This window comes from Tenrec ecaudatus, chromosome 7, assembly GCF_050624435.1.
Source record: "Tenrec ecaudatus isolate mTenEca1 chromosome 7, mTenEca1.hap1, whole genome shotgun sequence".
Taxonomy (NCBI): domain Eukaryota; kingdom Metazoa; phylum Chordata; class Mammalia; order Afrosoricida; family Tenrecidae; genus Tenrec; species Tenrec ecaudatus.
This window is the reverse complement of record NC_134536.1, coordinates 150,108,216-150,122,118: the sequence shown is the minus strand read 5'-3', so window position 1 is coordinate 150,122,118 and position 13,903 is coordinate 150,108,216. Positions and strand designations below refer to the sequence as shown.

At 43.0% G+C, this 13,903-nt stretch overlaps 1 pseudogene; it reads left to right on the top strand.

The window, feature by feature from the left end:
• The first annotated feature begins 2,783 nt into the window (after nt 1–2,783).
• On the top strand, nt 2,784–9,254 carry LOC142452545 (protein lin-37 homolog pseudogene; annotated as a pseudogene).
• The last annotated feature ends 4,649 nt before the right edge of the window (nt 9,255–13,903 follow it).

The window sequence follows — 13,903 nt, the reverse complement described above, 5'->3', positions numbered from 1 at the left end:
CTTGCTGAAGCCCTCTGTGCCTTGTAACGAACCCCTGACACATTCTTTCAAGTTGCCACAGAGCCGCGAGTATGCAACTTGCTGGCCTTTCACTGAATTTTTTAAGCCGATTTGGGAGGTTTCAACCTTGCTGCTCCTTGTGTCAAGCGCTTGCAGAAATAAACTTAGAATTTCTCAAAAACAAACTGTTCTCTGTCTTTGGCTGGAGCAGTGACAGGCATCCCAGATCTTATCACCAGCTATCATTTTGATAACCGAGAAGGGACTTTACAGGGTTCTTCCAGGGACTGAGAAACCCATTTGGGGAAACTTGCTTGCTGGGGTCCCCAGTGGATTGCCTGGCATAGGGACCTGTGAGTGAGAAGACCAGAGATCTCTAGCAATCACACAAGGTTATTTGTTCAATAGCCTCCATGCTGCTGTCCCCTCTGTCCCCTGATGTCTTCGCTTTCAATTCAGAAATTCAAAGTCTCTGATTTGGCCACATAGAGTAAGTACATTCTCTGTGACCTAAGTCCCTGCAGTTGCAACTCACAGGGCTGAAAATTTCTATCTGTGGGATCTCATTTGTAATCTGTACCTCTTCTCTCTTCTGTGGGTTAGGAAACTATGAACCATCTGTGACTATGCTGCCGAGTTCTATCATCAGTAATCTAAAAGGTCTGGTTACTGTAATGGGTTCTAAGCTATCAGGAATTTTGATTGCCTTAATGGACTTCAAAAATCTGTCATCTCTCCTGAGAGTTCTCTGGTCTGCAAGATAGCTTTCCCTAATTGTCTGAGGTCATTCCTGAAACTTCTTTGACCTATAATCTGTTCTGAGAGTTCAATCAGCTGTGAGTTAGGTTCTCCTAACTGTCTGTGGCTGTGCCTGAAAGTTCTTTCATCTGTAATCTGTAAATTTGTTGCTTCCAAACTACCTACCTGGGAGGAAAGTCTACTAGGGCATGTGTCTAGAGAAACAAATCCATAGAAACTCATATGTGTATAAGAGAGAGATTTCTATAAAGGGTGATTGTATTAAGAAAGCACCCCAACCCAGTCCAGTCCAAACCTATAAGTCCGATATTAGCCCATTTGTCCGATACCAATCTATAAAGTCCTCTTCAGACTCAGGAAACACATGCAATGATGGTGAATGCAGGAGGATCACAGGCCAGTGGGCAGAAAGTCTTTGGACCCAGTGGCGTTGTAAGCATCTCAGCGCTGGCAGGGGTCTCTACGTGGCTTCTCCAGGTCCATGGTTGTGGCTGCATCAGGGTAGGTCCATGTGGCTTCTCCACAGGAATGTCCCCCAGGGGGGTCAGCCTGTGTCTTGTCAGTAGAGTGTTTCCAAGGGCATGAGTAGAGTGAGAGTCTGAAATACAGGAATTCCCAGAATTCTCAGGAGAAGGCCCTGCCCACAAAGAGGCCTCATTGGCTTTGATCCGATTGACAGACCAGATTCCACCCCTTCACTCTTAATCCTCTCAAGGCCCAAATTGACACCAGATTATATAACTATCATAGACATATTCTGTTCAGTTAGTCTTCTGTAATCTGTATATTAAGTAGTTTATAATGGATTCCAGACTCTGTTCCAGAGAGAAGTTCACTAGGGGGCATTCTATTTAGCTGGTCCTCCTATATTTATGACTAAGAAAAATATTGCATGTTTGCAGTAACCATGCTTGGCCTTTGTATAATCTGGATTTAGGAGAGAAATGGCTCCTTCAACTCTGTGGGGAGAGGTCAGACGCTTACAGACATCCTCCCCGAGGGCAGTTAGTCACCAGACTACAGGGTAGGCCTCAGCTCCCTGCTACTGGGGACAAGAAACTAGTTCTCCCTGAGGCCTGAGACCAAGCATTCTCTCCCTACTGATAATGGTTCCTATGGAGATCTAGGGAATAGGTCAAAGTTAAGCTGCCATCCTAAATCTAGGATTCGCCCATCTTGTCACATGTATACCCTCTATCCTTCCTCTTCCTGATACATGTATTTCCCTAGACCATCCCCTCATTACTGTATTACCTATAGCACAACCCCTTCCTGTTACGTATGTCCTCGCCTGTAATTAGGGGGCTTGCATGTCTCCAGAGAAGATAAAAAGCCTGGGCTAGCATTAAACTCTCTCTCTCTCTCCACGTGGACCATCAAGCGGGCCTGAGGTAAGCATGCTATCATGAATCGTGTCTGACTCCATTTATTTCAATACTTCACTTCTATCTCTCATGCTCTCTATAACTTTACTATGATCTTTACTTATTATCGCTGTACAATTGTGCCTACCGGACTCGTAATGAAGTTTAGGGGCTGGCTTCCCCTGACAAAGCTCTTCTTCTCTTTCCTCTCCTCTTCCCATTTACCGTCCCAAAGGAAATGATTCAGGGACTCACCTCCATTGATTCCTTTCCGCATGCGCAGGCAGGTACCACATTTGGCCAGGGAGACCCCAATGAGCAGGGTAGAGTAATTCCCACTGTGACTCTGGGAGTCACTGCACACGGACAGCTGGCTTGTTATTTCTGGCCATATGTTCCCTTCTCAATTTCTGATCTAATCGATTTACCAATGTACTGAGATGATCCAGACTGAAGGTCAGATTGAATGAACACTAACTTTACCACATAAGACCCGAGTGGAGTGATGTGCAGGTGGTTCTAAAAACTGCTCGAGGTCGCAGCTGATGGAGGACTGTGAGCTCTCCTCCCTGGCCCCTGGCTTAGAGAGAGTTGGGGTGCATCTGACCCAGCCAACCATATCCCTGGCGTAAACCATGTTCCCGGTTTACGGAGTTGGAGATGGCCAAGGCCGGGAACCAACTGGATGCTGTTCCGCAGGGTCTGCTGGAGATGAGCCACACAGGCAGGGAGCGACTAGATGAGGAAGCTGGGAAGACACCCTCAGACACCCCACAGGTGTCTGCTGATCACAGGCACGATTAACCGCCATCTACCTGCTTCCCTCTCCAGCGAAGCAAGAGGAGGGCCTCAGCGTCCCACCATGTATGTGATCAAGCTGTTTGACCGGGGTGTGGAGTTGGCCCAGTTTAGTGAGAACACCCCGCTGTACCCCATCTGCCATGTCGAGAGCGAGACCTGTCACCCACCTCTTCACTGTCCCCTGCTACCTGAGGATGAGGAGGGTTCAGAGGTTACCAACAGCCAGAGTCGTGATGTGTACAAGCTGCCTCCACCCTCGGCCCCTAGAGATTTCTGCAGAACTCGGATTCCCTCCCCATTGCAGCCTGAGACCCAGGGTGCCCCGGATGATGAGCCGGCGGAGCCCGAGCCGACACCCTCCACACTCATCTACCGCACCATGCAGCGCGGGACATGCATTCGCCAGAGGTGGAAGGAGGCATCCCACGGGAACCAGCTCTGTTACTCACAAGTGGGAGATGCATAAACGATAGTAATATTTTCTCAGCTCCCCGCCCCAATAAAAATCCTCCACTTCCAAAAAAAAACAACTCTGCTCACAAATGATGAAATGAGGCTCATTTTGAATGAGGCTAGGAAAGAAGATGAGCAGCTTCATGAGGAGGACCCAGACAGGACCCTAGACCCTGCAGTTGCCATTCCCACCGCTGAGCCCACCTGGAGCCCCAAATAAATGGAGAGATCAAATTGCTAGAATACAACAAAAGATGTACTTGTTCTGGCGGGAGTGAGGATAAAAGTAATTGAGAAGAAAGGTAACCGTATGATCCAAGTCTTGCACTGATGGACAGATGAAGCATGCCCTCCTCCTTCCAGGAAAAGACCGTATTACATCTCTCAAAAATACTCGGATTCGATCCTGAGACCCCAAAAAATACTCATATGATTAACAGATCCTTATTGTCCAGAGTTATTCAAGTGTCCACAAGAAACTGCAGAAAAGAGGAGTCACTTGAATCAATGCCTTACAGCTAGTGGGCATCACCTTCAAGGCATTTAACAAGAGGGAGAGAAGGAAACCCAAGCAGCCTAGAGTAGGGCAGTCCTGCTTCAACAGGTAGGAAAGGCTGAAAAGGGGGGTTGGGAAAGGAACTAGGTTTCACCTACTCTGAACTGGGATACATGTGCTTATTGCAAGAAGCCAGAAGAACAAGTGCTCAGAGAAGTAATGGAATAGTAAGGTAATTGGTCTATTAGTTCAATGGGGCATGGATATGAACTCAGCTCCAGTTACATTGTTGTTGTTGCTTCTGATAGACGCTGGAGTAACCTTTGCAGTTCTTTTTTTGTGTGTGTGTGTGTTCTTTTGTTTTGTTTTAATTATTTTATTGGGGGCTCGTACAACTCTTATCATAATCCATACATACATCCATTGTGTCAAGCACATTTATACATTTGTTGCCATCATCATTCTCAAAACATTTGCCTTCTACTTGAGCCCTAAGATCAGCTCCTCATTTCCCCCCCTCCCTCCCCTCCCTCATGAACCCCTCATAATTCATAAATTATTACTATTTTGTCATATATTACATTATCCAAGGTCTCCCTTCACCCACTTTTCTGTTGTCCATCCCCCAGGGAGGAGGGTATATGTAGATCCTTATAATTGGTTACCCCTTTCTACTCCATCTTCCCTCCACCCTCCAGGTATCGCCACTCTCACCACTGGTCATCTGTGAAGGGGCCATCTGTCCTGGATTCCCTGTCTTTCCAGTTGCTATCTGCACCAATGTACATCCTCTGGTCTAGCCAGATTTGTAAGGTAGAATTGGGATCATGATAGTGGGGGCAGAGTAAGCATTTAAGAACTAGAGGAAAGTTATATGTTTCATTGTTGCTACCCTGCACCCTGACTGGCTCATCTCCTCCCTACAACCCTTCAGTAAGGGGGTGTCCAGTTGCCTACTGATGGGATTTGAGTCTCCACTCTGTACTCACCCACATTTACAATGATATGATTCTTTTGTTATTTGATGCCTGATAACTGATCCCTTCGACGCCTCATGGTCACACACGCTGCTGATTTGCTTCTTACATGTGGGCTTTAATGCTTCTGAGCTAGATGACTGCTTTTTTATCTTTAAGACTTTAAGACCCCAAATGCTATAACTTTTGATAGTCAGGCACCATCAGCCTTCTGCACCACATTTGCTTATGCACACATTTGTCCTCAGTGATTGTGTCAGGAAGATGCGCATCATGGAATGCCAATTTAATAGAACAATGTGTTCTTGCCAGTAAGTACTTGAGTGGAGGTCCATTGTCCATCTGCTGCCTTAAACCTTTGCAGTTCTTAACCAGTCTTGGGCTTCTCAAACAAAACAAGCACTTGCAGTCACCAGAGAGATGAATGATCAGCCACTGGAGTGAGAGTCTAATCCACAAGTGACTTCAAATGCCAGGCGGTCCTTTACTTCTGGAGGGACCTTATTTTAAAAGTTTACTGCCCAGATTTCCTTTTTTAATTTTTTTTCTGGAGACAAACTGTGCCTGGAAGTGCCCAATGAACTTGCTTGGCAACTTTCTCAGAAGAAAATAGGAAAAGCCAGATTGCTTCCCTCTAGAATTGAAGGATCAGGTGAAGTCAATAGGACCAACGTGGCCAATAAACACATGTGGGATTAATTGAAGGGCAGAGAGGTAAATGGCTCAGTGAGCCGCGCCTTTCTTGTCTCTCGCTCTTTGATCATCCGACAAGTGTGCAGCTGCCTTGCTAGTTCTGTGCCTCAATTTGCATGCTACACTACCTGTGAACTGTGTCACTGTAATTTGAGGTCCCTTCAGGACATCCTTCACCATACAATTAGAATTTGCCTCTCTTGAGCTGAGGACTGACTGTTGGTGACCTGGTTGACAGTTGGTGACCTACCTTGCTGTTTGCTGCCTGTGCTGGGATAGCCTGAATGTCTCTACAGAGGACTACCTGCTGGCCCTCAAGACTTGAAGGCCTGCCAGAGTCTCACAACTCTATCACGGGAGTGAGTTGCACTGAGCCATTTGTACTGCTTCATAATTTAACTATTCATTTCTTGTATTATATATCTATCTATTTATAATTTAACTGCTCATCTCTTGTATTATATATCTATCTGTATATAATTTAATAGTTCATTTCTTGTGTTGTATATCTATCTTTATATATATATATATATATATATATATATATATATATATATATATATATATATAATTATCAATCTGGTTTTGTCCCTCTAGAGAACCCTATCCCAACACAACTGGAAATAGCTTATATCAAGCAGCAGATCTAGCCTTCAGGGGATGTGGCCCGTGCCAGATAAATAATGCAAAGAGGAATCCACCACACACTAACCTCACCACACAGTACCAGGAATAACAGCCATTTAAGGATTGGCAGGTGCATTATATTCAAATGCTCAAGGATTCAAAATATAACTTTACTAGTTCTAGTAGACACGGTATCAGGTTGCGGGAGATCCTTTGTGGACCAGTCAAAGAGATCTTCGGAAGTCCTGTTAAAAGAAATTAATCCTGAGAGTGGTCTGCCATCCACCTCGGAGAGCGGCAATGGCCTGACTTTTGTGTCAGAAGAAATTGGACACGTAAGTAAAGCCGTTCAAATGAAATGAAGTCTCACTTGGGCGGAGCCCTAAGACATCAGACAAATTACACTCTTCAAAGGACAGTGGCAAAACTCTGTGAGGAATGCAGCTGACATAAAACCGGGTATTGTATCTTGCTCTACTCGATCTCCAGTGGTTCTGTGGCATTGCGTGTGGGGAAGCCTTTTCATTCCGCGTTGATCATTGTCAGAAGAGTCTGTTGAGATAAAGACCTATGTGAAGTATGTAACTCTGTGATGTATGATCTAGGTCTCCTTTTCCTACAGGTTCTCGGCACATTTCCACCTAGAGACCTAGTCCTGCTGAGGATGTGGAAGACTTCTTCCCCAAGGGACCAACACAAGGAGGACTGGATGGGGCTGTTTGAGATTCTTCTGATGACACGGACCACTAGACAGCTTCCAGGAGTCAAGCCTTGGCTTCACTGCGCTGAGGTGAAACCAGCCACCTCGACAGACTGGAGGTAAGAACCACCGGATGGACTGAAAATGCGCATCATATGGTCATAATTCGAAGTCTTTTTCTTACCAGAATCCCAGATACTGCGGCCCAAGGTGTTACCCCTGCCCAGGAGAAAGAGAATTTGTGGTAATTTTAACTAAAATAATTATGAATAACTATGAATGTGATGAACTTTTCAGATTTCTCTCTGGGCACCTATGTGAAACCCCAACCTCACGCTTAACAGAAGTCAGCACCAATATTTTCTTCTCAAACAGACCTCATAAATAGTAAGTTATTTAGATGAGCAGTGGGGAATGACACAGGGCAAATAGAGTTACCCTGCTGTTAATCAATGCTGGACATGTTACATGGTTTGGAATGTTGTCTGCTTAAGGCGAAGTTTGCAGAAAAACCTAAGTGTACTAGCCACCCTACTCCTTGCAGTCAAATTCCCTTTTAATTTATGAATGTTCTCATTCAGAAAGTTTGGACAAACACAGCCATCTAGGTAAGCAAGGCCGTTTAGATAATGAATGGAGCCTCAGATCGTCAGGGAGTAACCAGGTGTGTCCTGTTTCTGTCAACCATGCCTCCTTTGTCCCATTGCTGAAGTTCTGTGTTCATTGCAACCTGTTAAACATTCCCTCAATTCCCTCACCATATACTTAAGAGCATATCATTTTCTTGCCTTTCCCTGAAATTTGGAAAGAGTTTTGGGAGGTTTCAACCCCACTGTGTGCTTCTGTCAAGCAGAAAGAAGCTTAGAACGTCTCACATCAACCCGCTCCCTGCATTTGCCTAAAGCAGTGACAGCCTTCCCCGACATTATCAGCCGGCATCAGTCATGCATGCTCCTTCTCCCCGGCTCAAGCCTCTCTGACTTTGGCCTCCCTGACATCAGCCACGTCACTGCTAACTGATCCAGCTCTGAGAGAACATTTTTGTTCAGCGATCTTAGCTGCATTCCTAGCCATCACCCCCAGCTCTGCCTTAGGGCCCCTTGCAGGCGCCTTGCTGTCTTCAGTGTTACAGCTCCTAACCTATGCTACAGCTCTGTTAAGAGGTTCATCACCTCCAGTCTCTGTTTCTTCTTTTTGCCTCTCTTGTCTCTTCTCCTTTCTTTCTGAAACCTCTTTGAAGTTGGCTGCACACATATAAAAACGCCTTGTCAATTTCAAAGCATACACCTTCCAGCAGAACCACTCACTGACAAATCCTTTCAATGAACCACAGTCACTTCATTTCATGGCCTATGCTCACTTCATCTGCATAATCTACAGTACATTCTGCTTGCAATAAAACAGACCAATCACAGGGCATGATGCAGCCAGCCAAAAAAATATGAAACCATCCGTTTAAGCCTGACCCAGGAAATGCCAATCAAGTTGGACAAAGTAACACATCTCTGGAAGAAACCTCTCAAATTGTTTTTCCAAAGAATCAAGGTACAGGGCTACATAAAGAGACTCATTTTACTGAAGATTCCCATTCACTTGTGTTTGCAATCTGGCTATACCACATAAACCCTGTGACCTTAATGATACTGTGATCTTAGTAAGCTACATTTTAACCACCTGGAAAAGGGGACATGATATTGAGCACATGGAACTCTCCAAGTACTCCATGGAATAATGGCACTGAGTGTCCTAGCTTGTGTGCTGTTGTTTCCCATTGCCTTAAAACCAATTAGGATAGTGATTAGGTTTAATTTAATAACCAACGAGGTACTAACTTGTTTCTCCGTCCTTATTTGTTTTAATTGAATTATAGAAAATGCCCTTTTCGTTTTTAGGTGCTGTCTAGTAAATTTCCACTCAGTAAAATGAAACACATTTTAGGAGTTGGTGCACCAACTCCTTCACCATCCTCACAATAATGTTATGCTTGTTGTTATTGTTGGAGTCACTATGTCAATTCGATCTCATTGAAAATGTTATTGTCCATTAACCCGATCCTTTACCAGACATGGGGTCTTTCTTCAGGAACTAATCCATTGATAATGTGCTCAAAATACCTGATAGGAAGTTTCAGCATCCTTACTTCTAAGAAGCATTCTGTATTTCTTCAAAGGTAAATTTGTTAGTTGTTCTAGCAGTCCATGGTATATTCAATGTTCAATATTGTTCAACACTGTAGTTAAGAGTATACCAAGTGGTGTAACATCATTATATATGTCCATCAGAGTTGTATCCTTCCATCATATCTACTCAATCTGTAGGATATGAAAATAATCCGAGAAGGTGAACTATATGAAGAAGAATGTGACATCTGGGCTGAAGGATGACTCATTTTAAAATTGTCCCCCTGAAGTGATCATTGAAGATATGGGTATGAATGCAAAGGTAGTTAAGAAGCCAGAGGGTGCTTGGCTATCAGAAAGAATAGCTTCTAGGGCAGTGGTTCTCAACCTTCCTAATGCCGTGACCCTTTATTACATTTCCTCATGTTGTGGTGACCCCTCAGTCATAAAATTATTCTCATCATTATTCATAACTGTTATTTTGTTACTGTTATGAATCAGACGACCCCTGTGAAAGGGCCGTTCAACCCCCAAAGGGGTCCCAACCCACAGGTTGAGAACCGCTGATCAAGGGTCTTAAAAGCTTGTCTTCAAACAAGCAAGCAACCAGATAAGTGAGATGTAAACTAAATATGCATGGAAGAAGCACTTCAACCTGTGTGATACAAGCATTGTAATTAATAAAATCCAAATGCGAAGGAAGGAATCGTATTGGAGCTTAAATGGTGAACATCTGGTTTGAAGAAGCCTATGGATGACAGCGGAAGCACAAAATCGGTTTGTATGGTTCCCACGTGAATCCCCTCTGAACATAGTCCAGAGATATGAATGCCCTTGTCATCAGACAGCACTGTAAAGCCAGTCATGGCAGATAGAGTTGTCATTAGAGTTGTAATCCCTTGCCATTTGATCTCTATTTTGATTTAAAGTTGTTTTGATTGTTAACATTTCTGCTTTCTTTTCGATTGACGTTTTTTCTGTTTTTCCCAATCATTGCTGGGGTATTTGTTGTCGGTGTTTGTTTGTTTTTTTGTTGTTAATCATTTTATTGGGGGCTCATACAATTCTTGTCATAATCTATACATACATCCATTGTGTCAAGAACATACGTACATTTGTTGCCATCATCATTCCCAAAACATTTGCCTTCGACTTGAGCCCTTAATATCTACCGCTCATTTTCCCCCTCCCTTCCCACTCCCCCCTACCTCATGAAACCTTCATCATTCATATATTATTATTTTGTCATATATTGCACTGTCTGACATCTCCCCCTGCCCTCTTCTCTGCTGTCCCTCCCCCAGGGAGGAGGCTATATGTAGACTCCTGGAATCAGTTCCTCCTTTGTTGTAGGTGTTTTTTGTTTGTTTGCTTCCTGATTGTGTTTTAAATGATTTTTTTATATAAATCCAGGATAGGTAAATCTCTAGGGACAATTACTATTAATAATTACTTAGGGCCATTGCAGGGCAGGAAAGGGGAAAATGGGGAGCTAGCAAGCATGAGTACTACAAGAAAATGTTCTGAAATTGACTATAATGATGATTCACTACAACTCTTAATATAACTGAATGATTAAATTGTATGATATGTGAAGTGTGATATGTGTATGATATGTGAAGTGAATGTCAATAAAACTAAAAATAAATAAGAACTATCACATTTCAGATGATGCAATCTTGTTGCTGAAAGTGAAAATGATTTAAACATTTTCTGCTAAAGATGAAAGATTACAGCTTTTAGTATGGATTACATTTTGGCATAAAGAAAACTAATATTCTCTCAACTTGACCGATAACCAACATCATGACAAACACAGAAAATATTGAAGTTGTCAAAGTTGCCCCTGAAATCAACCTCATGACAGCAACAAGTAAGAACTCAAGAAACATATTTCATTGGCGAATCTGCTGCAAAAGATTTCTTTTACATGTTTTTAAACAATTAAATTTTATATATATAAAAATTTCAGGACTAAGATGTTTCTGACCTAAGTTGTGGTGTTGAGTTATGAGATGTTTTTCCTTGATTCTTGCTTCTCAGTGCAGAACGAATTCACAAGGCAGAAGCACAATAGTAAATGAACGTACGCTTCTACAAGTGAAAGCAAAGTTCTTTATAATACATTCTCACTTAAGAGAATGGACCCTCTCCAGAAAGAGTGGAGAGAAACGTGGTCATAAAGCTCTGGATCCTCTGTAAGTTTCCTCTCCTATCAATCTCCCACATCCATTAGGAGGGGAGTGGCTGTGTGTGTTGGCGGACTCAGTGGGTGCGCTCAAGAGGGCGTGTGATTTAACTGGTAATCATAGTGCATGTCTTTCCTGTAGCCTTCTAGCGCCATCTGATCTCCTAGGAAGGTCCCTTATCTTATGGGCTTGGTTAACTACTCCTTGCAGATTAGTGGGCCTTTGGGGGACAACTCCTTTTTCTCTAAGCATCCTATTAGTGGTATTTATAATCACCTGGTATGAATATAGAAGCTTCTTCTCCATTAAGAGAACCTCTTGTATAAAATGTTCAGAAAAATAGGACAAGAAAAAAGTGTGGAAGCTTGAGAACCAAAGTTAACTTTCAAACCTTACCTTTCAAACAGCCTTTCCAAACATCAATTGTTTGTTTTTCAGATATGTAGAAGGAAAATCAGTCCACAGTTAATGACTCAATGGTGGACATGGGAAGTTGATTTCATGTTGCCTTTAAACAGGGAATGGGAAGCAATTCAAATCAAAATAAGCCAAACCTATTTTTCCAGAAACATTGAAAGAACATTTCACGATACCAGAGAAATATAGTTTGAAAACAGTCAATGGTAATATTATCAAGATGAGTAATTAAAGTAAAATTGTAAGATGATTTCCTTTAGAAAACCAGGTGTTGAGGTAGCCATGAGAAAACACTGAGAAGGTGGCTAATTATCTAACCAGTGCTTTATATATGTATATTAGAAGTTGGTGCAAATACAGGAATGGCATATCCTAAGAAATTTATGAGACTTGTAGACAGTTTGGGGGTTCACTGTTTTAGGAAATACAGGAGTCCTTAGCTAAGTAGTAAGACTCCTTGCTGGCATAGCCAGTTAGATATTGTGCTCTGTCTCTCCCATGGCACTTTACTTTTGTGACTGGGCTTGTTAATGCATTTTAATGACCACACATTATCTCACAGAAAATTACTAGGTAAGTCTTTATTAGGAAGGTTAACAGGTTACAATTCATGTGAGAAATGCATATGATAGAGTTGTTCAGTAAGGATGGTTTCTTCTGTGCCATGCCCAGAGGCAGGCCTATCTCTGGCCCTTAGCCTGGCCTATGTGCTGCACAGACAATGTTACTAGGATTTTCTTTCTTTTTTTTTTTTTTACATTTTATTAGGGGCTCATACAACTCTTATCACAATCCATACATATACATACATCAATTGTATAAAGCACATCTGTACATTCTTTGCCTTCATCATTTTCAAAGCATTTGCTCTCCACTTAAGCCCTTTTCATCAAGTCCTCTTTTTTCCCCTCCCTCCCCTCTCCCCCCTCCCTCATGAGCCCTTGATAATTTATAGATTATTATTTTGTCATATTTTGCCCTATCTGGCATCTCCCTTCACCCGCTTTTCTGTTGTCCGTCCCCCAGGGAGGAGGTCACATGTAGATCCTTGTAATCGGTTCCCCTTTTCCAACCCACTCACCCTCTACTCTCCCAGTATCGCCCCTCACACCCCTGGTCCTGAAGGTATCATCCACCCTCGATTCCCTGTGCCTCCAGCTCCTATATGCACCAGTGTACAACTTCTACTCTATCCAGTCTTTCAAGGTAGAATTCAGAGCATGGTAATTGGGGGGCAGGACGCATCCAGGATTTGGGGGAAAGCTGTATTCTTCATCGGTGCTACATCACACCCTACATCACACAGGGTTTTCTTTTAGTAATACCAATACATATGCAAAGAGAATGCCACTCTGATGTAAGCCTCAACAAGAAGGCCCTCAACTCCAGCTCTGTGGTGAGTAAGCCCAGCTCCCCCAATTAATTGGCCAAAGACACCCCACTCTACAATCCACCCTCCTTCCCCTGGATGCAGTTTTACTTGCTTTGTGAGCTGAGAAATTCACTGTTCTGTCTCACGCTCTGGCTCCTGAATTTGCTGTTGCCATTCCTTTGCCACGTCTCTGGTGTCAAGGCGGTCTCTTGGATCAAGGAAATTCAATGCGCAGAGTTCAGAGTTCAGATGTCAGAGTTCAAAGGACATGCTCTACTCCTGGCTCTTCTCTCTTGCTGTTAGAGCAATTCCTATCTCCTGCTTCTGAGATGGCTCATTTTATACCCAGCAGAATGACCATCATAACTAGCACTCTTAGCTGAGTCACAATCCATTCAGTGTCTTTCTCCTACCCCCTTACCCTAACCCACCATGATCATTTGATGGGAGTAACAAAGGCGATTGTTAGAAGAGCCAGATTCAGTAATCCACTGCATTGCAGTCTGATAACTGAAAGTTCTGCAATTCAAACCCACCAGCTGCTCCAAGATTTAGTAAAGATTTAGTCTTGGAAACCTTAGGATCTAGGAGTTAAAATCAATCCCATGGCACAGTGTAGATAGTCAAACAGTAATTTTCCTTTCAGTGTTCCAGGAGCTGTCAATGATGACAAAAGGGCTGATTCTGATTTATATAGAAATGCAAAATGAGATATAATATGAATTTTAACTACCTTAATAGACCAAGGACATGAATACATTTAAGAAACAACTACTTCTCTGTATCTAGCTGAGATATTAACTGAGCATGAGTGATGAAGCGTGAAGCCAAGGGATATGGGCCCAGTAGCCAGTGAGTGCCCTGAGGTCACATCAAAGGTCTGGGATGTAGGAAGAGAGTTAAACAGTAAAAGTGATATGCTTGGAGAAATTTAT